The sequence below is a fragment of the Dermacentor silvarum genome, chromosome 3 (genome assembly GCF_013339745.2).
Source record: "Dermacentor silvarum isolate Dsil-2018 chromosome 3, BIME_Dsil_1.4, whole genome shotgun sequence".
NCBI lineage: Eukaryota > Metazoa > Arthropoda > Arachnida > Ixodida > Ixodidae > Dermacentor > Dermacentor silvarum.
In genome coordinates this window covers 114,162,591-114,190,455 of record NC_051156.1, presented here as the reverse complement: position 1 = coordinate 114,190,455, position 27,865 = coordinate 114,162,591, and the positions used below count along the sequence as shown (strand labels likewise).

General features: G+C 47.0%; 1 protein-coding gene across 1 annotated transcript in view; it reads right to left on the bottom strand.

The window, feature by feature from the left end:
- The window catches only part of LOC119445713 (tigger transposable element-derived protein 4-like), a 342,546-nt gene that overhangs the window by 275,660 nt on the left and 39,021 nt on the right, over positions 1-27,865 (bottom strand). The window lies entirely within an intron of this gene.

Here is a 27,865-nt window from a genome sequence, read left to right as displayed (position 1 = left end):
AAATTGAAGGCGTCGTCAGCAATGCCTTTGAGGACGTGATTAACCTTAAACTCCTCCGACATGTTCAGGTCGACCATGCTACAAGGGCCAAGACGTCGAGAACTTATACGACACATAGGACTCGGTCGACGTCTGTACGCGTGTGGCAAGGGTCTTCTTTGCATTGAGTTCGCGACCGAACGGATTGCCAAAAAGTTCGCAGAGCTACTCTTTGCAGAGATCCCAGCTCGTGATCTCCTCTTCATGGGTCTGTAACCATGCCCGTGCAGTGTCATCGAGGTAGAAAGGACGTTGGCAAGCATAATAGTCGGATCCCACCTGTGACTTGTGCTGACACGTTCGTACACGCAGAGCCAGTCGTAAACATCAGGACTGCCGACTCCGGTGAAAACCCCAGAATCCCGAGCGGCGGGGGGGGGGGGGGGGGGGGGGAATGGTGACGTAGGTCGTGGCTGCAGGCGTAGAGCCCGGTGTAGACGAAGTGCAGCCAGCAGGAGCCGAAGTTGGATTGTCGGCGTTCGGACCACTGCGAAGCTCCATCGCGGGTGCGGAGAACGTCCACCTCCGCCAAATAATGTTACCTGCAGCTGATGTACAAGTCTATTTACAATATATTTACACGTAGGCTAACGGTGACCAGGATGGCCCTATACATGACATGGTATGGTATGGTATGGTATGCCTTATCTGATGGCGCATACCCACTGCGGGGGATTGGCCAAGATTTGGATGGAATTAGGCAACCATTTTAATACTAAAATTGGTAAAGCTAACTGGAGAAAATGAACAAAAATAAAAATTTTAGGAATTCAAGAAAATCTATTTGAAGCACTTATAAATTCCTCCACGGCTGAGCAAATATTCCTGTGGCACTTTCCAAGAGAGGAGGCTCCTAAAGAAAGGATATTTAGAATGGAAAAGCTTAAACCAAGCTGTGTAAATCTTGATTCTAGAGTATTTTTCACTAAAGAAGAAAAACGGTGGCAGAATATGAAAAAATTATCTATTGTTTCATCTTCTCCACAGAATGGGCACAGAGGGGAGGGCACCAGACCAGCCCTGTGACGATAGAAGTTTAATATTGGTGCTCGACAACGCAATCGGTTAAAGATGGCTTCAGTTTTTCTGGTGTGAAAGGAATTTTTGGGCCAAGGGAATAGGAGGTGTCGATTTTCTGAGAAATTAGCTGCAGCTGGGTTCAAAAAGTCTTGAATAATTTAATATCTCCTGAATCTTGTAGTCGTTAGGTAAGCTATTGTAGCAAGTAATCGTAATACAGGGTCACTGAGGGCCGCTCTCGCGAGACTGTCCGCCATTTCGTTCATGACTAATCCTTTATGCCCAGGCACCCAAAGCAATCTAATTAAATTTATGTGGGCAGGCACTAGAAAATGAAATGTACGTAAAAGGTTAGTGACACTATCTGCTGTGAGCGAGGAACATAAAGACAAAGTATCTGTTATTATTACTATCGCTGATATTGGTGAATTTAGTTTGCGTAGGGCTAGAACCACAGCTTTAAATTCAGCCAAAAATACGGAAAAGAAGTCCGGAATCCTGATTGCAAATGACCAGTCTAGAGCAGGAGAGAGAGAATAAAACATTTATTATTGAAAATTAATAGCCGTTTTGTGGTCGGACCTCCTAGTCCGGAAGACCATTGGCTTTTGCCGCCGTCCGGGCTCGGTTGACCAGGGCTTGTTGCTGTTCTGGGTCCGAGCTGGACAGGGTCGCCTCCCACTCGACTGTCGTCGGATTATGTTTGACCGATATTTGCGGATTCTGTTGGCACGCCCAGACCATGTGGTATAACGTGGCCGTCTGGGTACAGAATTTGCATTGCGGATTGTATGTCATGGAATCTATCTTTGATAATACATAAGGATTTGGAAAGGACAATGTTTGTAAGCGTCTCCATGCTACCTGCGTTGCCTTATCTAATTTGGGATCAGGCGGGGGTAAAGTGCGTCTACTCAGCCGGAGGTGTTGTAGGATCTCAGAATATGAAAGAAGGGGCTGAGGATCGTCCTGGTCAGCGAGAAGTTGTGCTGTGGAGGAATCGGCGGGGCCCCGGTGTAGAAGTTCTCGGGCGGAGGCATGAGCAATCTCATTGCCTCGAACTCCCGCGTGCCCTGGTACCCACAGCAGCTGTTTCCACTGACCCTCTTGACGATTAGCCGCAGCCTGTTGCAGTATTGAGTGTGCGAGGTGGCCGACTTGACCTCTTGCAAAATTGCGATACGCCGCCTGGGAATCCGTGAGAACAAAGGTGGCTCTTGGATTACGCATGGCTAAGGCTATACCGGCCTCTTCCATGGCTGTGATGTCCATTCCGGTGGCCGAGATGCAGTCTACCACCTGTCCCCTGTGTACAACGGTTGCCGTGGAGCGGTTGTGCAGGGGTCCGGCGGCATCTACAAAGAAGGCACCTGCGTGATCAGGAGAGAAAATGCCAATTCCAGATTTTTCTTCACACTGTGAGGCGTCTGTCGCAATGACCGTACTTATAGATGAACTCAATAAATGATCTTCTAATAGGCGGTTTAATATATTATAAGAGAGAAGTTTTGCGTTGTTTGGGTAGATGTCATCATATATGATTTGTTGGTTGTCTAGTACATCACAAATAGGCGGCACTTCCCAGATACGTACATTTAAGGGATTGATTCATGTTTGTACGAAGACACCTGTGGTGTATGAAAACGAGGCCAGTGTACTCCGAAGAATAGTGCAGGCTGGGAAATCAATATGTATTCTAGTCTTGTAATAGGGAATTCATACAATTTTAAGACTGTGTGCACCGTCAGTAAATAAAATCTACACAATATTGGGGGCAACCTGACTTCTTGGTTTAGCATGTTATTGGCAACAGATTTCGGTAATCCACAACACAGTCGCAGGGCTTCCCGCACAAGCAGAACAAGGGGACGTAATTTATAAGCTGGCGCACCAGAAAATAATACACATCCGAATTCTAAAATGGCCCGCACATACATTTTATATATCATTAAAAGTGCATCTCTCCGCATTCCGGACCGACTGTTGCACAGCTTACGTAGCATACCAACGGCTCTCACTCCTTTTTTAACTATATGGTCAATATGGCCGAGCCAGCTGAGGGAACCGTCATATACTACACCTAAATATTTCACAGACTCCACTTGAGGTATAGTCTCGAGGTGATAGGATAGCGATATGTTAACGGGATTGTTAAGAGGGAAAACCAATATCGAGCATTTTCTAACGTTAAGTGAAAGGCGAATTTTGTTTACCCAGGTTTCTATGGCGTAGAGGTAGTTCTGTATTCGATAATATAGAGAGTGGATATCACTGTCTGATGCAAGAAAGCAATGTCATCTGCGTATACGTATGTTTCTACATCTTGATGAAGAGGAATGGAACACATCAGAATGTTAAAAAGTAATGGTGAAGTTACAGCTCATTGGGGAACACCACGTGATTGATTATATATACTCGAGGAAAGCCTCTTAGAGAGTAGTAAAATGTTTTTCCATTTAAAAATTCATCAATCTAGTTTGAAAAATAATTTGGAATACCTAGACTTCGCAATATATCTAATACAATTAGGTGTTTTACGCTGTCGTATGCTTTGGAAATGTCTAATGTCACGAGAGCACCTATTTGCCTCTGTCGCCGTGCTAATTTTATTCTACTTTCTAAGTCCACGTGACCATGCCAAATGGAACATAATGGTCGCAATCCAATTTGGCAGGGGCTAAGCAAGTCTTTGTTCTGTATAAATTTAATAATCATACGGGCATATAGAATTATTTCAATTAATTTCACCAAATTTGAAGTTAGCGCAATTGGTCTAATGGTATCTATTGTATATTCTTCCCCATGATTTTTAAGAATTGGCATGACTTTAGCGATTTTCCACGCAGACGGAATCCGTAAAAACCGCATGGAGTAATTTACAACAGCTAAAAGGTCATCAGAAGCTTCCTTAAATAAAATTCTGATCATGGCAGATGTTACCCCATCCACGCCGGGAGCTGAATCTGGACGCCGCTCCACAATTTAAGACAATTCCAACATAGAGATTTCTGTAAAATCATCTGATGCCCTTCGTAAGCGAGAACGACTTGGCAATACGGAAGAAAACCTAATTTCTAATCCCTTCGCGATTTCTTCTAGTGATTATTTTATTTCGCCGCTACTTAAGATTATAGAGTCAATATAAATTTGACGCGGAAGAACTTTCCTACTGCGGAGAAAACAGAACAATGCGCGCTTATTTTTATTGTTAGACAAGAAGTCAAACTGCTTACAGTCGAATTCATCTTTGGTTTTAGAAACTGTATGCTTAAAGACTTCTCGAAAAAATTTATAGTCACTCCAATTTTTGGGACTCTGGTCATGTAATAATTTTTTCCAATCAGCTTTTCTCTTTCTGTAGTCTCGAGTGCATTCTTCATTCCACCAAGGGCTGTAAGCATTTCTTTTATTCAATCTAATCTCAAATTGAGCCTGTTTTCGAGAGCTTTCCAAAGCGTAACAGATAATCGTGGTTTTTTGTTCTGTAGGCGCATCAGACAGAGATGAAAGAACATTTCGTAAGCATTTTTTAAAAATGTTGTGGTTTATGAAAGTTCGAACCTGGTCACTCATAAATGTTATAGGACGGGCAACTTAAATACTATTGGAAGGTGATCACTGCTTGTCGAACACTCAATGGTCGACTAAAAGTTACGGAGAGACTCGGGCCACAGAATGTAAGATCTATTGAAGAGTAAGATCGACTTCGCACAAACGTAATAGGTCCGGAGTTTACACACGTTAGCCGATTGTCCAACGACCAGTTCCATAATCGGTGCCACACAAATCTGTTCTTAAACCCCATAAGATAGGGTGAGAATTGAAATCACCTGCGATTAGAATGTCACGTCCACAAGAGTTAATAACACTATCCAGTGTGCTTATGTCCTGCACGCCAGATGGAAAATAAGCATTAACTACGGTAAAGGGACAACATCCAGGAAGAACTAGCTCTATCGCTAGGATTTCACACTCTGGAGTAGAAAGTTGAAATGAAATTTTAGCCTTATGGCAAATTTTAGATGAAATGAATGTAATTAATCCGCCACCTCTTGTGGGACGGTCTAAACGAAATGACCTATAGAATTTTCTTTGAAAATATTTCGCAGGATTTAGCCACGTTTCTTGTAACATAATTAAATCAGGATTAAGTTGAGAAGTTAGACAAGATAAATCTACTGAAGCAGAATATAAACAGCAGCAGTTCCACTGAAGCACTTTTAGCGATCCTATGTTTTGGAAAGTGCAGCAGCCGAAACTGCCTTCTGTAGAATACTTTGCTTTAGCACAGCACTGGACTGACTTTTCTTAGCTTTTGAGTGAGGACCGGGGGAGGAGTCTTCATTGATAAAAGACATGGTTCTTTTATATGCTCGAGGATTTTGTTACACCTCTGTCATCTCCAAATCTTTGTTAATCAGATTACTAGCTGTAGGGCCCGCGGAAGAGGAAGTCGAAGGTTCAATATCATCATTGGAAGGATTGGTATCTGAGCTTTTATGACTAGCTTGGTGCTCAGGATCAACTGTTTGCATTGTCACAGAAGTTGGGCAGGTAGCTTGCATCAAATGAGACAAATGACTAGAGGTGGCCTGTGAGATACATTCACCCAGGCTCATTGCCAACCGTTCCATAGCTTTTGTAACTGCCTTTTCCACAGCGGTCTCTATAATTGCAGTAAGTGATAGGTCCGTGGTAAGATTTTGTCTGCCTAAATCCCCGCATACCCAGATGCCCTTTCTTTCACAATGTTTATTGCCTCCATCCTAGAGCAGCGTCGTCGGTCTATTATTTCAATCACCTGTAATTCTTGAGCCCTAACAGAACAGTTAGAATAATCGGCTGGAAGATTTCCATCACAGAGGCAGCATCGCTCTTCTTGAGCACTACAATCACTGTGAGCGTGCTCTTCCCCACATGCGCAACAACGTTGTCTTGACTTACACCCTGCCATACTATGGCCGTATCGCCAGCAATTACGGCATTGAAGCGGACGCGATGCCAGGGGTTCATCTCTGAACACAAGGGGCCACACCTTTAGTTCTGATGGGCAGGAAGTTCCAGCAAAAGTTGCAATCACCGATTCTGTTGGGACCCGCTTATTGTCTACCACTCGATTGCATCGGTAAACAGCAATTACTGCAGTCCCAGACAATCTCTCTAGTGTTTCAGCGGGAGAAAGATCAGCATCGACACCTTTGACTATTCCCTTAGTGCAGGCGATATGAGCCGGGATGTAGGCATTCACCGGTAATGACGCGAAAGATTAACACTTAAGCAAATCCGCGACACAAGTCTGGTCTGGCGATCGACACACGATACCTCCGCGGCCGAACTGCCTCACTTCTGTGATGGTCTGGTATGAAGAGGTAGCAGCATGCAGAGCTTTCTGGATCGCCTGGGGGTTGGTCAGACGTATACAGCCTCTATTTGAAGGAACCAGAGCCACCGGGATGCAGCTCACACCCCTGTAGATGAACAAATCTAGAGGTAATTCATCCGTTGGAGTAGAGGCCGTCCAAGGGGAAAAACCCCTGCCGGGGGAGTTTTTGGACATCAGCCTAGGATGAAGCTGATGTTAGAGTAAGTGAGAGCTCAATAAATAAGATTAGTCAAGCCTAATATCACGCAAAACCTGGCCAAGTCACAGGAGCCGCAGCGAACGCTTCCGAACGCCAGCTATGGTATGGTATGGTATGCCAGCTATATCTGGAACCCGTCGTCTTCCTCCTCTTCAGTGCAGCCACACTGTGGCGGCTATGCCGTATCAATATCATCATCGTCATCATCATCATCAGCCTGTATTTATGTCCACTGCAAAACGAAGGCCTCTCCCTGTGATCTCCAATTACCCTTGTCATGTGCTAGCTCATTCCAACTTGCATCTGCAAATTTCCTAACTTTCATCACCCCACGTAGTCTCCTGCCGTCCTCGACTGCGTTTCCCTTCTCTTGGTTACCTTTCTGTAACTCTAATGGTCCACCGGTTATCCATCCTTCGCATTACATGGCCTGTCCAGCTCCATTTCTTCCGCTTAATGTCAACTAGAATATCGGCTATCCCCGTTTGTTCTCTGATCCACACCGCTCTCTTCATGTCTTTTAACGTTAGTCCTAAGATTTTTCGTTCCATCGCTCTTTGTGCGGTCCTTAACTTGTTCTCGAGCTTCTTTGTTAACCTCCAAGTTTCTGCCCCATATGTTAGCAACGGTAGAATGCTCTCTTCATGTCTCTTAACGTTAGTCCTAAGATTTTTCGTTCCATCGCTCTTTGTGCGGTCCTTAACTTGTTCTCGAGCTTCTTTGTTAACCTCCAAGTTTCTGCCCCATATGTTAGCAACGGTAGAATGCAATGATTGTACATTTTTCTTTTCAACGACAGTGGTAAGCTCCCAGTCAGGATTTATCAATGCCTGCCGTATGCACTCCAACCCAATTTTATCCTTTTGTAAATTTCTTTCTCGTGATCAGGGTCCCCTGTGAGTAATTGACCTAGATCAACATACTCCTTTACAGTCTCTAGAGGCTGACTGGCGGTCCTGAATTCTTGTGCCCCATCAGGCTATTGAACATTATCTTTGTCTTCTGCACATGCATCTTCAACCCAATTCTTACACTTTCTCGATTAAAGTCCTCAATCATTTGCTGTAATTCGTCTCCATTGTTGCTGAATAGGACAATGTCATCTGCAAACCGAATGTTGCTGAGACATTTGCCGTTGATCCTCACTCCTAAACCTTCCCAGTATAAGAGCTTGAATACTTCTTCTAAGCATGCAGTGAATAGCATTGGAGAGATTGTGTCTCCTTGCCTGACCCCTTTCTTGATAGGTAACTTTCTACTTTTCTTGTGGAGAACCAAGGTAGCTGTGGAATCCTTGTAGATGTTTGCTAAGATATTCACGTATGCCTCCTGTACTCCATGATTACGCAATCCCTCTATGACTGTTGGTATCTCTACTGACTCAAATGCCTTTTCATAATCTATGAACGCCATATAGAGAGGTTGATTGTACTCCGCAGATTTCTCGATTACCTGATTGATGACCTGGATATGATCCATCGTAGAATATTCCTTCCTGAAGCCAGCCTGTTCTCTTGGTTGGCTGAAGTCAAGTGTTGCCCTGATTCTATTGGAAGTTATCTTGGTATCATATATATATATATATATATATATATATGATACCTGCACCTTATACCTTTGTTGGAACTTGGAACTGGAACGCCAAGGCATTTCTTTGCAAAGTTCGGGACTTAATATCTCGAAAGCGGTGTCATCCCGGGAATTCGTTCCAAGTGGATCCGCCTTGCGAACTCCACCGCTGCAATTTGTAGATTACAATATGGGCCATCAGGTAATGAGTTAAAAACCTAATTACTTAATTTTTTTAATTAGTCAATTATTCGTTTAATTTTTTGCACAAGTAATGTCCGCCGCTTCGAGTAGACCAGCTCATTGACTAGAATTGGGCTATCTGCCACAGGCAACCTAAAATTAATTTTGAAAGTGTTCGCTGAAACACCCTGTATATCATCATCATCAGCCTATATTTATGTCCACTGCAGGACGAAGGCCTCTCCCTGCGATCTCCAATTACCCCTGTCTTGCGCTAGCGTATTCCAACTTGCGCCTGCGAATTTCCTAACCTCATCATCCCACCTGACTTTCTGCCGTCCTCGACTGCGCTTCCCTTCTCTTGGTATCCATTCTGTAACCCTAATGGTCCACCGGTTATCCATCCTACGCATTACATGGCCTGCCCAGCTCCATTTCTTCCGCTTAATGTCAACTAGAATATCGTCTACCCCCGTTTGTTCTCTGATCCACACCGCTCTCTTCCTGTCTCTTAACGTTACTCCTAAGATTTTTCGTTCCATTGCTCTTTGTGCGGTCCTTAACTTGTTCTCGAGCTTCTTTGTTAACCTCCAAGTTTCTGCCCCGTATGTTAGCACCGGTAGAATGCAATGATTGTACACTTTTCTTTTCAACGACAGTGGTAAGCTCCCAGTCAGGATTTGGCAATGCCTGCCGTATGCACTCCAACCTAATTTTATTCTTCTGTAAATTTCTTTCTCATGATCAGGGTCCCTGTGAGTAATTGACCTAGATAAACATATTCCTTTACAGATTCTAGAGGCTGCCTGGCGATCCTGAATTCTTGTTCCCTTGCCAGGCTATTGAACATTATCTTTGTCTTCTGCATATTCATCTTCAACCCAATTCTTGCACTTTCTCGATGAAGGTCCTCAATCATTTGTTGTAATTCCTCTCCCTTGTTGCTCAATAGGACAATGTCATCTGCAAACCGAAGGTTGCTGAGATATTCGCCATCGATCCTCACTCCTAATCCTTCCCATTCTAAGAGCTTGAATACTTCTTCTAAGCATGCAGTGAATAGCATTGGAGAGATTGTGTCTCCTTGCCTGACCCCTTTCTTGATAGGTATCTTTCTACTTTTCTTGTGGAGAACCAAGGTAGCTGTGGAATCCTTGTAGATATTTGCCAAGATATTCACGTATGCCTCCTCCACTCCTTGATTACGCAATGCCTCTATGACTGCTGATATCTCTACCGAATCGAATGCCTTTTCATAATCTATGAAAGCCATATAGAGAGGTTGATTGTACTCCGCAGATTTCTCGATTACCTGATTGATGGCATGGATATGGTCCATCGTAGAATATCCCTTCCTGAAGCCAGCCTGTTCTCTTGGTTGACTGAAGTCTAATGTTGTCCTGATTCTATTGGAAATTATCTTGGTGAATATTTTATACAATACTGAAAGCAAGCTAATGGGTCTGTAATTCTTCAATTCTTTAACGTCTCCCTTCTTATGGATAAGTATAATGTTGGCGTTCTTCCAGCTCTCTGGTACACTTGAAGTTGTGAGGCATTGCGTATAAAGGGCCGCAAGCTTTTCAAGCATGATATCTCCTCCATCTTTGATTAAATCTACTGTTATTCCATCTTCTCCAGGCGCTTTTCCCCTGGTCATGTCTTTCAAGGCCCTTTTAACTTCATCGCTAGTTATAGAAGGAGCTTCTGTATCCGGTTCATGACTATTTCGAATGGAAGAAGCTTGGCTGTTTTGGCTACTGTACAGGTCAGTATAGAATTCTTCTGCTGCTTTTACTATGTCATCGAAATTGCTGATGATATTACCATGCTTATCTTTCAGTGCGTACATCTTGCCTTGTCCTATGCCTAGTTTTCTTCTTACTGATTTCATGCTGCGTCCATATTTTACGGCTTCCTCAATTTTTCCCACGTTATAGTTTCGAATATCCCTCACTTTCTTCTTGTTGATCAGTTTTGACAGTTCAGCGAATTCTATCTGATCTCTTGAGTTGGACACTTTCATGTTTTGTCGTTTCTTTATTAGGTCCTTTGTTTCTTGGGAGAGCTTCCCTCCAGGTTGCTTTGGTGCCTTACCTCCCACTTCAATTGCTGCTTCTGAGATCAGCCTAGTTACGGTTTCATTCATTAGCTCTATGTTATCTTCATCTTCCTGTTCTAAAGCTGCATATTTGTTTGCGAGCACCAGCCTGAATTGGTCTGCTTTTACCCTTACTGCCTCTAGGTTGGCCTGTTTCCTCTTGACTAATTTCACTCTCTCTCTCTTCAAATTGAGAGAAATCCTAGACCTCACTAACCTATGGTCACTGCACTTAACCTTACCTAACACTTCTACATCCTGCACTATGCTTGGATCGGCAGAGAGTATGAAATCTATTTCATTCCTTGTTTCTCCATTAGGGCTTTTGCAGGTCCACTTCCTGTTGCTGCGCTTCCTGAAGAAGGTATTCATTATTCGGAGCCTATTCCTTTCCGCGAATTCTACTAACATCTCTCCTCTTGCATTCCTAGAATCGATGCCGTAGTTGCCAATGGCTTGCTCACCAACCTGCTTTTTCCCCACTTTTGCATTGAAGTCGCCCATGACTAAAGTATACTGAGTTTGCACCTTTCTCATTGCTAGTTCAACATCTTCATAAAACTGTTCTATTTCTTCATCATCGTGACTAGAGGTTGGGGCATAGGCTTGTACTACCTTCATTTTGTACCTCCTATTCAGCTTTATTATGACGACTGCTACCCTTTCATTAATGCTGTAGAATTCATCAATGTTGCCCGCTACGTTGTTATGCACTAGAAATCCTACCCCGGATTCTTTCTTATCTGGAAGACCTCTGTAGCAGAGGACGTGGCCGTTAGTCAGTACTGTGTAAGCCTCACCAGTTCTTCTAACCTCACTAAGGCCAATAATATCCCAGGAAATTCCTGATAATTCTTCAAATAGTCCTGCTAAGCTTGTCTCACTCGAGAGGGTGCGCGTGTTGAACGTTGCCAGGTTCAGTTTCCATTGGCGGCCTGCCTTGACCCAGAGATTCTTAGCACCCTCTGCCGCGTAGCAGGTCTGACCGCCGCATTGGTCAGGTGCTCCGCAGCCACTGGGAACTGAGGGCCATGGGTTAATTGTCGGAGTCATGAGGGAGGTAGTGGCCGAATACTGCACCAGGGAGGCCAATTCCTGTTCTGGTGAGGGAGTGACTTTGATGAAGCTTAGTGGGCCTGCCTAGTTTGGTTGCACCTGAACTAGTATAGCCCCACTAGCTCTCGGCAATATGTATTTTTTTGCCGGTGTCAGGCACCACTCCATGCCTGAAAATGTAGTGGAATGGAGCAGGATTCGAACTTACGACCTTCAGATTTGAAGTCGGGTGTTCTACCTCTACTCCACGCCACCACGCACCCTGTATATGTGTGTGTATATATATAAAGCTTCCGAAAGCTTAAATAAACCGCCACTCTACGTGAATAATACCATGTTCATGTTGTTTAGTCTTCTTCAGAGAATGTCAGTAACAAGTGCCTGACATTAATCATATAATTGAGAGCAATTAGCTATAACAACTTTCGTGCTAAGTTTCAAGTCTTCGATTAGTAAATTGTAGAGAATCACAATGGATGTGGAAATGGGGAGTGTCCATCAAGGTACCCATTGCGTGTTTACTTTTCCGGTGAGGAGATAAATACCTTGCGAAAGCGCCCATGTGATCCTAAAGTAGCCGTGCTACACTCTTTGAACATGGTAAATAAACACTTTGGCCAAATATTAGGACCCACGCAGCGGGGAGCACACACTCTCACTGTGAAGGTCGGGCATGCTCTTCTATGGCTCCGTCAAACCCGGCCATCCAAAAAGCACATGACGACGCCATGGCACCCTAGTACGACTGTTGGCAACATGTGTGAAAACATCACGAGCAATGGTAACATGATCAACGGCCACAAAATCTTCTGCAACGGTATTAAGGTTCATTGTACCTTACATATTGTTACAAGCGTGAAAATCTTGTGTTATTTGGGTATGTGCCATAAGCTGTAGTAGGACACAGATAAGAGGTGTGGAAGAGAAGGACGTTTTTCCAAGCGATCACGGAACCTAGGCTGGCGCTCAAGACCGTCGGTTACGTCGTGTCCCTAGTCAACCCTCTCTTAACAGAATAACCCGTAACAATATTAAAGAAATACAAAATACCACTTCGTTCAAAGCATCGACATAAATATCATACGCCATTCCACTGCTGTGAAGGTGGATTACCAGCGAAGCAGTTCAGCACACGACATAGAGGTGGCACAGAATTTAGCTCAAAGGTATGAGCAAATTTTATTTCTCTTGAGCGGTGACTGCGGTCATCCAGAAGAAAGACACACAGAGACTTTTAGTCTAATCGACGGTCTTGATCGACGACATACATTCTCGTGGAAGGCTATCGCCACCTCGGGGAGCCGGATGAAAGTAAACACGCGCAACGGGACCGCCACGTCGGGAGAGCGAAAGGGAACTAAGCACGCTAGCGCTTGGAATACCCGCGTGCACATAGCCCACGCGGGTCGCACAGCGGCAAATCTAGCAACCCTTATTACCTATGTGAGAGTCTACTGATCTTGAAAATGGTGCCTATTGATAACTAATCTACTGAAAATGTACATCCGAGTGATGAGACGTATAACCTGAAGCGATTTTGTATCAAATTCGGGAGCTGATTTTTTGCACACGCACATTTGTTGACGGACACGAAAAATGCACGGAGCCCTAGCCATAGACAGCTTCGCTGTAAAAAATCACTTTTCTACTTCCGGTGTTCGGTGGCCGTCGTCTGCTGAAGTTGTGCCGCCTCCTGTGAAGCTCGAGGTTGTATTCGCCGATTGCTTGCTGACCGCTACCGGAGAGCACACCTGCGCATTCCAGTGCACCTTTTCATGCTGAAATTAGTGCAAACATAGACTCACGTGCGCAAGAGCACACGCACAGCGCGAATCTGGCCGTTTCTCGCGTTCAAAGTTTAGTCATTCGTGTAAAACGCGCTTTCGTGCACTGCACATGTCTGGTGGCGGCGGAGATGGTGCATGAGGAGCGTACATAGCTTCATCGCGTTCCTTCTCTGCAGTGGTGCGTCAGCGTATGGGTCGATGTCAGCAGTCACGCGTTTTAGCCGCCGTCGTACCACCGGGTCCATCATCGCGTGAGCAACACGACCGGTCCGACACGGCCACGGAAAAAACACGTCTCAGCTTCTTTGAGAGACGATTTTTGAATGACGACAACTCCGCTTCTACTGAACCCATTTAAATACTGTTGGCTGCTTAATATGTCTAAAAATGCGTCTTTTCATGTCAAATGCTTTTCTCGACCTCGATACAATGTCCTGCAGAACCTGCGTGTGTGTGTGTGTGTGTGTGTGTGTGTGTGTGTGTGTGTGTGTGTGTGTGTGTGTGTGTGTGTGTGTGTGTGTGTGTGTGTGTGTGTGTGTGTGTGTGTGTGTGTGTGTGTGTGTGTGTGTGTGTGTGTGTGTGTGTGTGTGTGTGTGTGTGTGTGTGTGTGCGTGTTAGACCTGTAGCTATGGCTTCGTGAACCCGTTAATGACCCCCAGGTGCTAAAAATTGATGCGGAGTTCCCCACTATACGGTGTCCCTCATAATGAGATCGTGGTTTCAGCACTTAAGTCCCCATAATTTTTTTACAGCTCCGCTGTTTATGGCTAGGCTTCTGCGTATTTTTCGTGTACGTGTGCAAAAATATGGGCCGATTCTGGTGATAGTACAGAAAGGGTCCAAACGCAATGGCACATGACCCTGTGGACTCCGGGTTGTGTACTCCGGGACCTGTAACGCACCCTTGAACTACCCTTGTCACACCTGGGTAACAACAGATACAACGACCGGACCCTATAGCCCAAAATGCCGACCCGTGTCGGCCATGCCTACGTTCGCACCGCCCTCTCTTTGTCGGCGTTGCAAGCGCTTGCGTATCTAGTTTACTTTCATTCTGCTCTCCCGTGGTGGCGGTTCCGTCGAAACGTCATGCGTGTCTAGTTTCGTCCGGCTCCTCGAGGCGGCGGTCCCGTCGTCCACGTGAATGTATATAAAAAACCGTAAAGACAAGTTGCGTTCTCCATTCTGAATTTCACTTCTCTTCTGTCGTCGTAATGGGGAGGCGTTTCTCGCCGTTTCACTGTGGCCGGCGGCCGCACCGCGAGCTGAGCCGTTGCCTAGCAACCGCCGCAGCTGGCAGCACCGCTCGCCGCGCCATCTGGCGTCGTCTGCTCGAGTCACCACGACGCGGCGATGCGCCGCCGCCTCCACAGTTGTGTTGCAAGCGTTCGCCGCTTGCATCTGGCATGGCGCCAGAGGAGGAGTGGGTGAAACCGCGTCGCAGCAGAGGAGGAGCCGGCTTTGCATCGTATATATAGAAGGTGCGGCTCGGTGGGATTCATCGGCAGATATGGAAAGTGAGTAGGAGAGAGTGAAAGAAGCCAGGCTTCGTCGTCGGAACGAAACCAAGAGGAGGCAGCAAACCGAGGAGACGGAGGAAGAACGAGCCGCACGCCTCGAGAAGCGTCCTAAGTACGAAGCGACCAGGCGAGTGGATTCAGATGAGGATAGCACCCGAAACGTGTTCAAGTCACTGGACGACAACCTCTTTTCCTCCCGCCTCACCAACCATCGGGCTGTCTTTGTGGCAATTGAGAAACAACAAGATGAAGACTTTCACAATAAATGCGTTACACTTTAAAAATGTCTAGTCTTTGATGTAACCATAACTTAACGAGAGGTAACAACCTAACCTAAACACTCAGACGTACGAAGCTAAACAATAAAGATGTAACCGTAGAGAGAACCAAGCTAAACAATAAGATTAATCGTACCTCTCACTACGCACACCCAGGCATAACTGAGTTAAGCCACAGCCAATTTTTTCATCGGTGGTGTTTGCCGTCTGCCGGCGACGATTGCATTCTCTTCTCTGTTCCTGCCGTCGCTCTTCGTAGGCGCGTTGTGATGATGTAGGGCACGGTAGATCCTGTCGACTAGTGTAACGCTTGAGACATGGCGGCTGTGCGAGGCTCTGTTTATTGGAAAACTCGTCTTCCTTTTTCACCACTATTGCACCACACCGTCCTTGTGCGGTTCGTCATATATCAACAGTATCATCAGCCTATATTTATGTCCACTGCAGGACGAAGGCCTCTCCCTGCGATCTCCAATTATCCCTCTCTTGCGCTAGCTGATTCCAACATGCGCCTGCAAGTTTCCTAACTTCATCACCCCACTTAGTTTTCTGCCGTCCTCGACTGCGCTTCCCTTCTCTTGGTATCCATTCTGTAACTCTAAAATATATAGGAGAGACAGAGGAAGAGAGAGAGAGCGTGGGGGTGAAACCTCGTCGGGGCTCAGCCCCCCTCGCGAAAATGAGGAAACATGCATGACATAAATGACATGACATAACATGAATGACATGCACGACCACGAGCACATAAATAGCGGCCCTAGCTAATGCACGACATGGCATGAATGGCACTAATACGCTATTATGTTGGGCTATTGCTTCATATCGACACGATCGTCCAGGCGTTCTTGTTGGAAAAACAGCGGTGTTTTCATTCCTTTCGTTTCTGTCGTCCTCGTGCATGTTATGCGCTGGCCAAACCTAACGAATTACATGACATAAATAATATAACAAAAAAATGTAACAGCGTTCATACGCTTCTGCCTCGGTGCTAAGTTTGGCGCCTGCGCATGCGAGGAGTGCCTTTACCGCAAAGCTTTCGAGCAAAATGGCGGACCTTTGGGCAACTCTGCTCCCTTTTGAAGTGTATTCAGCGACACTAGAAATTACTGCGAGGAAGAAGCGTTGGAAATATAGCAAAAAATAAATCAGGCGGGAAAATCTGTACAGAATTTGGAGCACGCTTTCACCTTTAAGCTTCGCATTTAAGAGTGGAACGCGATAGCATTCAAAGATCCCTGACAGCTTCTCACGCTTCCCGGCAAGTGCAGTTTATGTCACCATAATGTTTACCGGGAAACGCTGGCGGCGAACGCTAAACACGAAGGCGAGCTTTCTGGTATAAATGCGTTAAGGGCTCCGTGTCGCAGAAAATCCGGCGTCGGCGTCGGTGTTGGCGTCGGTGTGAGCATCGGCTTCTGGCGGAAATAATCATACCAAACCACATCATCCCGAACCACCCCGACCAGGCGGGCCCTTCGCGTGGCGCAAGGCGTTAGTGAACAAAAATTAAATTTCCGCAAGTAAAATCCGTCAGAAAAATCGTAAAGTACAACTTAAACACAACCTACAAACGTGATAGCGTCGGATTGTAATTTGAATATACGAGAAAAAAGCGTGATAAGCAGCCAGGGATCTTTGAATGCTATCGCGTTCCACTCTTAAAGGCGAAGCTTAAGCTTCCTCCAATTCTGATGGTGTTGCGCTGTACTTTGGTTCTAGGAAACATTGAGGGAAATGTTGAAAACCGGGCCTTTCTAAATTTTGATCGGGCCCCATGTCGCAGAATATACAGAGTCGGTGTCGGCGTCAATGGCGTCCAATAACTCTGTGGCGTTCCACTCTTAAAGCGGAAGCTTAAGCGTACTCCAAGTTTTTGTTTCGCACTCTTAGTAATTCAGTCTGAGAAGACCTAACATAAAAGGAATGCGTTGTCGGTGTTTTGTTTTGTGACATTTGTTTGCGGCTTGTCATTCTCAAAATTCCGAGAAATAACTTCGTAAAAATGCAAGACAAGGTATGAGCAACTTTAGTGGTATAGAAACTTTAGCGCCGTATAAAATATACTTCGCTCACGGGACGCCTATGCCGGCTACGACATTGACACCGGATTTTCTGCGAAAAAGGGCCCTTAGCGCTATCGGATTGACAACACAAATGGCAGCGCCTGGATATTTGAGGTCCGAGCTGGCTACCTGTGGGCAAAATATAACATATCAAATATTCGCAACGAGATTATACATGTGCCTGTTGCAGCAAACGTCGGGCAACGACTCAGTACGTATATTAATAGAATGCCGGGCATGACCCCAGTAAGACCAGTACGGAGTGTTCACCTTCCAGAAGCCTTGGGACTCAAAGCGGATGGAAGCATTAACTGATCAGCAGGAGAGATAAGGAAGAGACGTTACAAAGTTGGTGCAACAAAAATATGGTTGATCCCTCTTTCATGGGAATCTGTAGAAGACGAAAGTGAAACGTGTCGTCACAGAAGCTGTTGCATGTTTGCTTCGTGAACTCACGGTCCGCTGCAGCGGAAGGCGCACGACTTGCGGTCCTGCGACCGTGTAGCAAGTTTACTTGTCGTGTGGCGTCCTGTTGGCGAGCGACGTCCAGCTGCCGAGTCACTTCGGCGACGGTATACGAGCACTTTGGTACAACTCCGTAGTGTCTTGGGCAGCCAGTTGAGTTGCGACGCGCTCAAATTTAGGAATGCGAGTGGCATATTTCGCAGCGTGCGCCGCGAACGCACGAAGGCGTTCTGATTTACGCTGGCGTGTCTCGCCGGACGAAAACGAGATTCGCCCGTCCACGCCGTTGCCTTTCTGTGCCGTTTAGCGCAGCAGTCATAGGCGTATCTACCGGGGGGGCAAGGGGGGCACTTGCCCCCCCGCTCTCAAAAGTGACTGGGCAAAGTATGCCATTTGCCCCCCCCCCCCCCCCCCCCACTTTTGAAAGCGGGCACTTTTGGCTGCAAGCTGGAGGCTGCAAGCCTCCTCGGGACACGCTGTAGCGGACGACGCGCGGGATTCGCCATACACGCTCGCGTTGCGGAGATGGCCTGGCGCTGGGAAGTTCCCGCCCTAACAAATGTCAGCTTGCGCTACTTGGATCATGCCTAGCTTTTGGGGCCGATAAGTCTGTATTTGAAAACACAATAAGCTTGCCATATATACCCTGTTGGCGAGGGGTAGGCCCGTATAAACAATTATAATCAGCCGCGCCCAACGACTGATGTGCCTCATACGAAATCGTTGGGTTATCAAATGCTGGAACTATTTAATCTCTGTCCAGAAATAGCCTACCCATCGTTGCAGTCTCAATATCTTATCACCATCAAAAATATAATCAATCCTCTTACAGGTATAACTGTAGAATTTCACTGTGTGATCACGACTTATTGTAGACATGTTCGTGAAAATGACCTTGGTCGAAGATCATTTCAATACCAATAGAGCACTGACTTTAATTTTTTCTAAAGGCTTGTGTCACTTCTCACCTTGTAGATTTCATTTTCAGTGTGTTTCCAAATAAGAACTGCACCGTTACTTGTTTCCCCGACAGCAGCAAAACACCAGATGTTTCATATTGTGAAAAAATTAGGGTCACTTTTTGGTGGCGTGTATCGAAATTTTGCACCGTGTAGGTTGCTTATGTGCTCCCGAAGACAGTTACTGAATAGTCTCTCCCAATCTTTATGCGTTATACACGGCATTCAGTTGTTTTCCCCCGGTATTCAAGGTAAACTATGCGGAGTACTATGCGGAGTTATTTATTCGGAGTACGGAGAAATGTTCTCAGTGACGAGCGATAAATGTTTATTCTGTGTAGGTTCTTTACAGCCTTTGTAGAAAGTTACTAATTGAAGCGTTCCAGGGTGTCAAGTCGTTGCTAATTGAAATGTTTCCCAGACACCTAAAGCAACAGCACGAGAAACGGTTGAAATTCCGTCAAAATAAAGAACATTTTAAGCGCAGTGCGTTGCGAAACTTTCACTTTCCTGCTTTAAAGCAAGTGATGCAGATAATTACTGAACCCTCGTTTTCCCTGTGTTTTCGTGCATCATAGGAGATTCTTAGTTTGTTTCTCCACTGTCCTCTGTGAGCTAAAGAAGGTATCTTGTTTACATCTGCGGATAATTAGGGTTATGGTAGGGGTAATATGTAGGCAATGTTCCAAATGTGTGGGTTAAATGTGCATTTTCCTGTAGAATGCGTATGCAAGTAGTCCATTGCGTTATTAGTCTGTTTTACGAGTGGTGTAAAACTAAGACGGCTATGCTGGCATAATGACAACTACAACTGAGATAAAATTTTGAGAATATAAGTGAAACAAAATACCAAGTTTATGTGCGATGGTAAATGCTTGTTGATCAAATACAGGTTTTAAAAAATTGTAACCAAGTGTTCGAAAGTATCATGCTGCTGCTAGGTTTCCAAATGTCCCAAAAGAACTCACCGCGTTTCAGATATTTTATACATTGAAGGAATAGACAGGTTTTAAGTGCAATGCGTTGCGTATTTTAACGTCCCTGGCTTATTTAGAAGCCTTACCAATAATTATTGTACCCTCATATTTTATTTCTTTTTACACTGTCTGGCGTGATATACTAGGTTCGCCTGGTGTCCTCACCGAACTCAAGGCGGCAGCTTCATTATGTTTGGTGACTGTAAGGACAAGTTAATAGGTGATGTGTAGGTGAAGTTCAGAGTAGTAGATGGGTAATTGTGGCTTTCGCAATAAATTACGTATAAGCACTCTAGCGTGTTATGAGCGTGTCTAACGAGCGGGGAAGAATTGAGCCGGCTGCCCTGGCAGAACTATAAAAGCCATCAAGACCAAATTTAGTGAAGATTGGTGGTATGCTATGGAAACTCTCCGTGCAAAGTTAAATGCAGTTGGATCAAACACAGCCTTTGTAAAGCATTTCTTATTCAAGTGTTAGCGCGCGTGATATGACAGCTATCAGCTGTGCTTCCCACTCTCCCGACATAGCTGTAGGTTACAACAGGTTTATATTTTGTGGAAAAGGGAGGGGGGGGGGGGGCATGGCAACTGCAAGGTGCGATAAAATTGTTACATTCCTGGTCCAATTAGAAGCGTTGGAAATAATTATTAAGCCGTCTTTTTTCTGTCTCTATTTTCAGGCGTCATAATGCGTTCAGACTTGGTTTCAAAGATGTCCTCCGTGAACTAAACAAGACATTTTGTTTACGCTCAGCAAAAATAAAAGACGCGTACGTTATTGACAATAAGTAGGTAAACTTCAAAGACAGGGGTCTATGTATGACATTTGCAGTAAATTAAGCATACAAGCGATCCGGAGCTTTATGAAGGTGTTCTGTGAACAAAGAATTTATCCTATTGCTCTCGAAGGACTGTGAACTCAACCGATATCAAATCTAACGGAAATTGAGTAAGGAATACGGGGGGAGGCAGAAATGGAAGGAGGGAGGACACCATGGTAAATGTTATGGCGAAGTAACATGTGTGTTGATGAATTACTGGCTTTTTAAAAATTCCCAACAAGAAGTGCTCCAAAGCATTACACAAGGACGAAAGTTTCAAACGGAGCAGTCATATACGGGCAACTATTTAATGTATGCGATATAATTCCGAGAAATTGAAAGTTTTATTGCAACTGTTCGAAAGAAACAGCTTCGCTGGAAACCGGGTTATAATTCTCGAAGGTCGCACACATCTGCTGTCTTTTTTTTTCTAGTGGATATTGCAAGTAGTATATGTTGATTGTACTTCGTTGCGTAGACCCTCGACAATACTATTACCAAACTAGAGATACACTTATGATGTAGATTTCAAAACCAAGTGCAATTCTTTGTTCAATTAGTAAAATTGGCTGTAAGAGATGTGCATTTCTTATGTGCGCTGTACTGCGGCTATATATACTTGGCGGAATCCGAGACCTGTGTGAGACACTCATTGCCTTTTGTCACTGCATCATCTTGAAATTTTATATAGTTGCAAGAAATAAATGCAAATTCAAATAATTTTTCGGGCCGCCATGGTTCTCCATGTGTGATTGATAAATAGGTCGATGGCTGTTAAATACAAAAATAAATTATAGACGCATTTCTAGGCTCTTTCGCTTACTGTAATAGCAATTCGCAATATATATATATATATATATATATATATATATATTGTACTGGAGATTATCGGTACTGGCACGGTGAAGTGTGAAAGAGGAAGTCGACGAACTAGGAGTGCGCGCTCGATCGGTGTCCAGCTGAGACTGCTCCGTCTTGTACTTCAGTCAGACGCCCTGTGGACTTGCAAGAACATCCCGTGACATTTGGTGGAGGTGCGGGGTAAACGTTTTCCCCGACCTGGAGCTCCGCAGCCGTACGTTGCCATCTGCGGCCACAATGACCGACGACGCCGGCCCTTCGCAATCCGCTCCCGCCCCCCCGGCTTTTGTGTGTTCTGGTGCGGTACGTCAGCGCGACCCTGCCATCTTCAGCGGCACCGACGATCACGACGTAGAGGACTGGCTTGCAGAGTATGACCCCGTTAGCGCGCATAACAAGTGGTCTGATCGCGACAAGCTCATCAACGCCATCTTTTATCTGACTGATGTGGCACATCTGTGGTTTAGAAACCACGAAGCCGAATTTCCAACCTGGTCAGCTTTCACCGAGACCCTCACTTCGGTCTTCGGCCGTCCCGCTGTGCGCAGACTGCGTGCTGAACACCGTTTGCGTGGTCGCGCTCAACAAAGCGGTGAAACCTTCACGAGCTACATTGAGGACGTCATCGACCTCTGTAAGCGCGTGAATGCGTCCATGACCGAAGCCGATAAGATAAGGCACATTATGAAAGGCATAGACGACGATGCCTTCCATATGCTCGTGGCCAAGAACCCTACGACAGTTGCACAAGTAATTGAGCTCTGTCAAAGCTTCGACGAGCTGCGCAAGCAGCGCCTTTCCACCCGTCGCACCAGTGTGCAGTCCGCGGACCTCTCGGCCTTGGAGCCTGGATGCCTTGGCGCTGATCACTCTGGCTTGCTGCCGCAGATTCAACAATACATTCGGGAAGAAGTGGCTCGCCAGCTCTCTCTTGTAGCGTGTGTTGCTGAGCCTGCTTCCACGCTAGAACCATCGCTCCGTCGTGTCATCCAAGCACAAGTTTCTGAGGCGCTCCCACCTCCCTCTCCACCGCCGCCTGTGACTGCGCCTCTGACTTACGCTGCAGCTCTCAGCCGACCTCCTCCGTGACCGATGCCTGCTACCTCCCGACCCGCCGCTAGCTTCTACTCGTCGCCACTTCCGGTACGCCCGGTCCACGTGCCCTTATCGCCTTGCGGACCTTCTCTTAACCCTTGGCGTACTCCGAACAACCGCCCTATCTGTTTCGTCTGCGGTATTCCGGGACATGTTGCGCGTTTCTGTCGCCGCCGTGGACTTTATTTTCGGCGTGACGTGCCGAACCTCGACTACCTTCCCCAAGAGCCTTCGCATCGTTCTATCCCTGATCCCTCGGACTCGTATTCTCGTCGCGCCACCTTCAACTCTCGTCGGTCTCCTTCCCCTCGCCGCCGTTCCCTTTCACCCATGCTTCGCCGTTCCAGCTCTGGTCAGGAGGAAAACTGACAGCCGCAGTTCCCGAGGCAAGAACTGCACCATCGTCGAAATTTTCAAGGCCTCGTCTTTCACCTCCTAACGAAATCGCCGTATTTGTGGAAAGCGTCGCGACAACAGCTCTTGTCGATACGGGGGCTGCCGTTTCTGTCATAAGTGAAGACCTCTGCCGAAAACTCAAGAAAGTAACGATTCCTGTACCAGATATTTCCCTACGCACGGCAAGCTCGCAGCAAGTCAAGCCTTCGGCCGCATGTACGGCTCGTGTTATGATTCAGGATGAACTATATTTTGTAGAATTCGTCGTTCTATGCCGTGCTTCGCATGACGTTATTCTCGGTTGGGACTTCCTTTCCGCACATCATGCTGTTGTCGACTGCGCTCGCGCGCAACTGGCTTTGTCTCCGTTCCGTGACACTACCGTCGACCTCCCGAACCGTTCTCCTAAAGTGATCGTCACCGCTGACGTCATTATCGCTTCTTTTTCTGCCGCCTTGGTGCCCGTCTCTTGTGACTCTGCCCCTGCCACGACAGCTCTTTTTACACCATCTGAAGATTGTGCGCGTCGACGGAACCTTCTACTCCCGTTTTCTGTCGTCACACTCACCGATCGTTCCGCTGCCATTTATGCGTGCAATCCATTTCCATGTCCTTCAACTCTCTTACACGGTGAATGTGTGGGGCGTCTAGACACTGTTGACGTCATTAGTCCATTTGACCTATCTTCTGATAGGTCGCCACTGCCTATCGGTGCCATCACTTCTGCTACCGCACCAGCCTCGCGTTTCCCCGATGTTTTCTTGCATACCATCGACGACGCGCTTACGCCCACTCAACGCAGGGAAGTTGTTGAACTTCTTGAACGTTTTCGTGCTTCTTTCGACCTCGGCCAACCTTCCTTGGGGCGCACGACAGCGGTTGTTCACCGTATTGACACCGGTCACCATGCTCCGCTGCGCCAACGTCCATACCGTGTTTCCGCAGCCGAACGCCGTGTCATTGACGAACACGTTGACGACATGCTGAAACGAGGTGTGATCCAGCCCTCCCACAGTCCTTGGGCGTCTCCGGTCGTGCTGGTGCGGAAAAAGGATGGCTCAATCAGGTTTTGCGTCGATTACCGCCGACTCAACAAGATTACCCGCAAGGATGTTTATCCCCTACCACGCATCGACGACGCCCTGGATTGCCTACAGGGAGCTGAGTTCTTCTCTTCACTGGATCTGCGCTCCGGGTACTGGCAAGTGCCGATGGCTGAAGCCGACCACCCAAAAACGGCTTTTGTAACTCCTGATGGATTATACGAGTTCAATGTAATGCCTTGCGGCCTTTGCAACGCGCCTGCAACTTTCGAGAGAATGATGGACGCTATTCTCAGGGGTCTTAAATGGCACACATGCCTTTGCTACTTAGACGACATTGTGGTCTTTTCTACCGATTTCGATACGCATCTCGCCCGCCTTGAGCAAGTTCTTGCCTGTCTCACGTCAGCTGGGTTGCAACTCAATTTGAAAAAATGTCATTTTGGTGCCCGTAAGCTTACGATCCTAGGCCACGTCGTCTCCAAAGAGGGAATTCTGCCTGACCCTGCCAAACTTCGCGCCGTTGCTGAGTACCCCAAGCCCACTACTCTAAAGGAACTACGGAGCTTCATCGGTTTGTCTTCCTATTTCCGGCGTTTCATTCGCAATTTTGCCTCGATCATCGCTCCCTTGACGCAGCTTCTTAATGGCTCGTCAGACCTGTCGGCTTGGAACTCGGAGTGTGACGAATCATTTATGAGGCTACGCCGGCTCCTCACGTCCCCTCCAGTACTGCGCCACTTCGACCCCAAAGCGCCTACTGAGATACATACGGATGCTAGCGGTGTCGGACTTCGCGCCATTCTCGCCCAACGCAAAGATGGCTTTGACGAGTACGTTGTCGCATATGCCAGCCGCACCCTAACGAAGGCAGAATCCAACTATTCTGTGACGGAAAAAGAATGTTTGGCGATTGTTTGGGCAATCAGCAAATTTCGTACTTATCTTTACGGCCGTCAGTTTGACGTTGTCACTGATCACCATGCCTTATGCTGGTTATCGTCCTTGAAAGATCCCAGTGGCCGCCTGGCTCGTTGGGCCTTACGGCTTCAAGAGTATGACATACGTGTCATTTATCGCTCTGGACGCAAACATTCAGATGCCGACGCCCTATCCCGTTCTCCGCTACCTCCTGCCTCAGTTTGCTCCTTACCTCCCACCTGCGATTTGTCAGCTCTTAGCTTCAACGACATGCCGGCCGAGCAGCGTAAAGATCCCTGGATCTCTCTACTGCTGGACTTCCTGTCTCACCGCTCACCTGCGTCTCTCTCACGCGCCGTGCGTCGTCAAGCACACCACTTTGCCATCCGCGACAACCTTTTGTATCGACGGAATTACCTCACCGACGGCCGTCGATGGCTGCTCGTTATCCCCAGTCACCTGCGCTCACACATCTGTGCCGCTTTCCACGATGACCCCCAATGTGGCCACGCCGGCGTCTTCAAAACGCATTCCCGTCTTCGTCTTCGATTCTACTGGCGAGGCATGTACAGATTCGTTCGCCAGTACGTCCGTTCATGTGCAACGTGTCAACGCCGCAAGACCCCTCCTCAGAGTTCTGCAGGTCCCCTGCAACCTTTACCCTGCCCTGCTCGACTATTCGACAGTGTTGTAATTGATCTTTACGGCCCCCTTCCAAGCACTCCGGACGGTAACCGGTGGATCATTGTTGCCGTAGACCACCTGACACGGTACGCCGAAACATCTGCGCTGCCAGCGTCCACCGCGAAAGACGTCGCTTGCTTCCTTCTTCGCCACCTCATTCTGCGACACGGTGCTCCACGTGAATTATTAAGTGACCGTGGGCGCGTCTTTCTCTCCAATGCCATCGCGCCCCTGCTAAAGGAGTGCAACATCGTTCATCGCACCGCTTCCGCCTACCATCCACAAACTAACGGCATGACGGAACGTTTCAATCGTACGCTTGGCGACATGCTTGCCATGTATGTGTCTGGCGATCACTCCAATTGGGACCGGGTTATTCCTTTTGTCACTTACGCCTATAACTCTGCCCCGCAAACTACCACCGGCTTCTCTCCTTTCTTTCTTCTCTATGGCCGAGAACCTTCCTGCCTCTTGGACACCATTCTCACCTACCGTCCTGACGCTTCTGAAGTGACACCTGTTTCAGAAGCAGCTGCTTATGCTGAAGAATGTCGCCAACTAGCCCGCTCGTTCACCACCCAAGATCAGTGGCGCCAAAAATCACGCCATGATGCATCCGCTCCTAGTGCCCGCTATTCTCCCGGAATGCTTGTTTGGCTTCGGGTCCCGGCTACTTCCCCCGGCCAATCCACTAAGTTTTTGTCCAACTACCACGGTCCCTACCGCGTACTGCAGCAAGCATCACCTGTGAACTATGTCATCGAGCCGCTCGCGCCGTCTTCTGATCGCCGTTGCCGAGGGCGCGAAATAGTTCATGTAGCACGGCTTAAACCATGTTACGACCCGCCGATGCTGTCTTTTCCCTAGGTCGCCAGGATGGCTTCTTTCTGTGCGGGGGGTGATTGTACTGGAGATTATCGGTACTGGCATGGTAAAGTGTGAAAGAGGAAGTCGACGAACTAGGAGTGCGCGCTCGATCGGTGTCCAGCTGAGACTGCTCCGTCTTGTACTTCAGTCAGACGCCCTGTGGACTTGCAAGAACATCCCGTGACAATATATATATATATATATATATATATATATATATAGAGAGAGAGAGAGAGAGAGGTCGGATTACTTGCGGTTTGCCCCCCCCCCCTCCACTCGAGAAATGGTTGGTACGCCACTGGCAGCAGTTGTCTTAGTTGTTGCCATCGCAAGCGCAGCAGTAGGTGGCGCGTAAGCGCTGCTTATGCATGTTGAAGCAACACTCCGTAGGCGACGAGGTGCCACAGGCTAATCCGAAACGCAAGACAAACCATGTCCGGAAAGTACCAACACCAGTATATACCGCGGTGGAGCCTCCGCTGCGCTGTGGCGCTGTGACTACCGTAGCGCTCCCCGTCGGCGCTCGTTAGTGTCACGATGCAGTACTTCGCTTCACTGTTCCTAGATGGCGGCGCCATCCCCGTCAACAAAAGCCCCAGGTGCCCTTAGCTATTGCCTAAAAGACGCGAAAGCGGAAGCCTTGTAAAGCCTACTGTAATTCTCCTTATTCCTCCTTAATCTACTTTAATCCACCCTAATCTACCTTAATCAACTCTAACTTCCTTCATGCACCTTAACTGACTTTAAAGCACCCTAATCCTCAATACACCCTAATCCACCTTAATCGACCTTAATCCACTCTAATCATTATTATTATTTGATTTGTACACATATACACACAAGGACACAAAGGGATTAAGGAGGGAGCAAGCTGACAACTGCCACCGAGAGGGGCACAACGCCTGCCTACTCCTATAGGAGGAGGGAATAGAGGAAATGAAAATATGAGAAAAGAAAAGAGTAAATAAAGAAATGACGGAGACACAGACACAACAAAAACAAAACAAAAATAGAAATAACGTCTATAAACGGGAGGCCAGGTCAGTGTCCTTCAGAAAACTTAGTAGGGCTCGATGGGCCTGGTCACGTCTTGCAGCGCTCCCCCTTGGAAAAAGGCAATCGTCAAGGGTCGCACATTGCAGCCCCATAAGTCTATACTCCTTAATTAGTAATGCGCGCTGCGCAACGAATGCGGGACACTCTAAAACTAGATGTTCAAGTGTCTCACAGGAGCCACAAAACGTACACGACGGGCTGTCCACACGTCCTTGTCGGTATAGGCGTTCGCGCACCAACACAGACCCAACCCTTAACTTGTATAACAGTGCTCTAGCACGACGGGGCAAGCCTCAACCACGAACGCGTGGAGGGAACGATCCGTCTGCAACACGCCGGTCTGGGTGCTGCTTTAGGAGGTGTCGGCGTATCAGGAGACGGGCATTTTCAAACGTGCACGAAATGTCAGGGCAGTCACATTCATGGTGGGCACAGCTTGAAGCGAGGCGATCAGCCTCGTCATTTCCAGCGATGCCCACGTGCGAGGGTACCCACTGGGCAATGAGGGACACTCCACAGGAA